The following is a 4,226-nucleotide window of genomic DNA, read 5'->3' on the forward strand; positions in this document are numbered from 1 at the left end:
CATTACCGGTAATCAATGAAATATATTGCAATTATTTCTATACTTGTATGAAAATAAACCCTTTTGTACAATGAACATCAATATTAAATCAATGTGGTTCTATAGATTCAGTCTGATGTTGCCCTTTGCTAGAAGGCAGCACTCAAACTTTTAATGATACCAAAACATTCATTTTTTCAAAGCAGATAACAAAGACAGACAAGATCCTAAATTGGTATTTTGGGAAGAGAGCTTCTGCTTACCTTCATGATTGTCAGGTATCATTAGTGGAACAATTGTTTGAATGGCTGAAGAAATTGGTATGATGACCAAGAGACTAACTAACAAGAGATGAAGTTCCATGGCAAGGAAACAGAAATATTAGGGTTCCCAAATCTGTACTGTGATTGCCTTTTCCAAGGTTTCTGAGGACTCTCCTCATTCAAGTTATCTCTCTGTTTAAGTACTCTGCACTTGGCATGGACTTATAAGCCCTTACTCTTTTGTGATTCAGGAAATAAATCTCTAATCAAATGCTATTTTCCACACCTGCATTTTGACATTTGCCAACATGTGTCTTTCTGTTTCTGAGATTTGCTTTGTGCCTTTCTACTGATATTCTCTAACGTCAGAGCTCTTTTCTCTGGTTAAGCAAACACTTTAACTTTATGTTATCATTGCTTGAATAGGAGAACTTCTAAAATGCGTACACAAACTTCGGGTTAAAAAAGTAAGGGGAAAGGTCAGGTAACACAGACGTAGAAAAGAACCTTAGATTGTACGATGTTCCCCTTTTGACTTTTAATGAGGATGCTCATAAAGAGCAACATTTTCAAACAGACTGATGACGCCATTGGGTAACTTAGCAAACATCTCCGAAGCAAACAAGTAATAGAAGTGAGCTATGGGGCAAGGGACTACATGAACAAATCATCAGAGAAAGACTTGTGAAAAGTATGATCAATCTAATAGCTTAAATCAAATTTTTGAATAGTAGAAAGATTTCATTTCTCATACTTGAGAAACTTTCATTGGCTGGAAGGTTATCTAATCAAAAAAAGCTGAGTGTAACAATATTACCAAAACAGTTCACAGCAACTGATCTTGTCAAGCATTAATGAAATTAACCCATGCATTAGTGAGCAAAAAATCCCTAATTTCTATTTTTAAAGTACAATATTTGTGCAAGGGCTCTTAATTTACAAGGATAAAACAACTGCCATTTTGATTCTCTCTATGGATTGACTGGCTCTATACCAAGGGTGTGTGTGTGTATATCTTGCATGTAACATGTTTTGGACTGAGGCATCTCGAAAGATGTGGGGGAGCCTGGGGGAAAAAGTTAAATTTAATTTAATAGGGGTGTCTTTTTCTGTTTCCCTCCTTTTTTCTACTATTTTTATCAATTACAAATAATATACTGGAAATATTAAGCTCAAACATTTATATTTCGTTTTGTTTATATTATAAAACAACTCAATTTACTCTGTTTTTCTCTCTTACTAATGTTTTACTAAATATTAATTGTAGAACCTCATAACATACGTGCATTCTTTTAGGCTCACATTCTTCTAGGCTCAAGATTCTTGTGGCAAATGATTAGGATTTCTAATACACCAATCTTTATTGGTTGCCTATTCCCTTTCATTCTCAAGTGGCTATGAGTGACTGACTTTTAAAAATCTAAACACTTTGGGATGCTGCTACCTGCAGGAACTGCTCTCTTTATTGAAATCTGCTTAAGATCATTTAAACAAGGAGCAAAGAGATCTTAGTTGCTTGAAAATATTTTCTAACTGAAATGTTTATATGTGAGAAGTTGTGAGCAATAAAACAATCCTCTTTGATATAGTTTGATTTGAGCAATTTTCCTCTCAGATGTATTCTGAAATGTGTTCATCATATATTTTAGTATAACAGAAAATCAGGCTTCTGAACTTCACGGGGAAATGTTAACTACAGAATCACTGTTTACTTGGGAAAATTCAAAATCAAACTAATAGTCTACATTTTCTGGGAAATTGCAAATTTGTCTTTGATGACACTGCTCTACCCACTCAATCTCAAGTACAAAAAATCCAGTTTTGGTCACCATGATATAAAAGAGATCTTGAAAGAGTGCAGAGAAGAGCAACAAAGATGATTAGGGGACTGAAGGATAAAACATAGAAGCTATTGCTGGAATAGGGTATTTTCAGGTTAATGAAAAGAAGGACTAGGGGTGACATGATAGCAGTATTCCAATATTTAAGGGGCTAACAAAGAAGAGGGAGTCAAGCTATTCTCCAAAGATCTGCGTATAGAACAAGAAGCAATAGGTGGAAACTAATCAAGGAGAGAAGCAACTTAGAACTAAGGAGAAATTTCCTGATAGAACAATTTACCAATGGAATGACTTGCCTCCAGAAGTTGTGGGTGCTCCAACACTGGAAGTTTTAAAGAAGAGATTGGACAACAATTTGTCTGAAATGGTATAGGCCTAAATGATTTCCTCAGGTGAAATCAGAGGTGGATTGCTGCTGGTTTGGCCCCGATCGGGCAAACCGGTAGTAGCGGCGGCAAGAGGCTCCACCCACCCGTCCAGGCATTTCTGCGCATGTGCAGAAGTGTCGTGCATGCGCAGGAGCATGCCCGAAGTGGTAATAAAAAAATTAGCAACCCACCTCTGGGTGAAATGATGGTTTACAAAAATATGTCTGGCAGTGCACAGTCACACTTGCAATATTGTTATTATAGCTGTTCTCATAAAAACAGCTTTAGATCTACACCCTATTTCTTAATCTGAAGTATTTTATAGAGTTAACATGGTACAGTTGGCTATACCTGAACAAGATTCAGACATGCTAACCTTCAACAAGCCATATTTTGGCTATAACAACATCAGAGAATCAAAAAGAGAAAAAAAAATGAAAGCATGGAGACTGCCTGGAAAAGTTCCTGCAGTTTTCTTTTTTCAGAAATGGTTTACCATTAATTGGTTTACTAAATCCATTCTTCCTGGCAGGGCTAAGGCAAAATGACTGGTCCAAGATCACTCAGCTGACTCCATGCCCAGAGTGGAGCTGGAACTCATGTCTCCAGTTTCTTGCCTGATGCTTTAAGACTACACCAATCTCTCATATTTTCTGGGCTTACAATACTCCTTTGTCGAAAGGAACAAACATCAAGGTAAAATATAGCTATAGGTCTCTTCAGTCCAGGGATGAGTATCTGCCCATGTTACTGCCAGTTTGGTGAGTGCATATGCGTAGTTGCCTGTAAATAGGTCTGAACATACACAGAACATTAAAAATGTCAAGAAACCATGCCAGCGTGACCAGGGAACCGGTTTGAGGGCGTGGTGAGCCTGCTGTCCCTACCGGTTTGGCGACCCAGTCGCAATTTCCACTACCGGTTCACCCAAACCGATGCGAACCGCTAGCAACCCACCTCTGCTTCAGTCATAATGGCTATTAGGAAGAAGTAGATAGAAGAACTCTGCAAGAATATATTTCCTGATGACCAAGAGTTAGGACTGAGAAGATCTGTAGGGTTCAACAGGGCGCTAATGGTTAAGTTAGAAAAAATAGTTCAACTAAAAGTGTACATGTATGAAATGGAAGTGAAAACACTTGAAAAGATCTGTTACCCATATTTTGCTCAATGTACAAAATTAAGGAGATCAATAGAGAGAGTTCAACATCTAATAAAGATTTATTTTTTTAATAAGACAGGCCTTTAGTCTGTTTACCTGGTTTTCATTACAACACCCCCCCCCCCCCCCCAGGGCTCTACTATGACTTTTAATGGCAGACTTGACTCTGGGATGGGGTCGTCAGATTTCTATTTTTTTTAAAAAAAAAATCCTATGCTTAGTTTAATGTTGATTTATCTTTGCTGAAGGCAGCAAAGCACTGTGGCATTCCTATAATTTTGTATTTAGTTATTTAATAATATCCTCTTCAGCACAAGTACATCACTCTTAACTTTCCAAGAACGCTCCATCTTTATTAAAATAGCTTTATGGCACTTGTTTTCCTCAGCTTTCTCCAGGCATTATGTTTAGCTTGATTTGTGTTCCAGTTCTGTCCATGACTTCCCTCTAGAGGTAAAGCAGCAAACTACTTACAGTACTTCTAATAATGAATGATTTAAAAAGACAAGAACTTGGGATGATGAGCAAAATAGGACTTCAAAGTCATCTACATGCTACCTCTTGTTTTTTTAGAGGTAGCAAAGTCATGTGCATTTCAGATACAAAGAAATCA

This window comes from Thamnophis elegans, chromosome 6, assembly GCF_009769535.1.
Source record: "Thamnophis elegans isolate rThaEle1 chromosome 6, rThaEle1.pri, whole genome shotgun sequence".
Taxonomy (NCBI): Eukaryota; Metazoa; Chordata; class Lepidosauria; order Squamata; family Colubridae; genus Thamnophis; species Thamnophis elegans.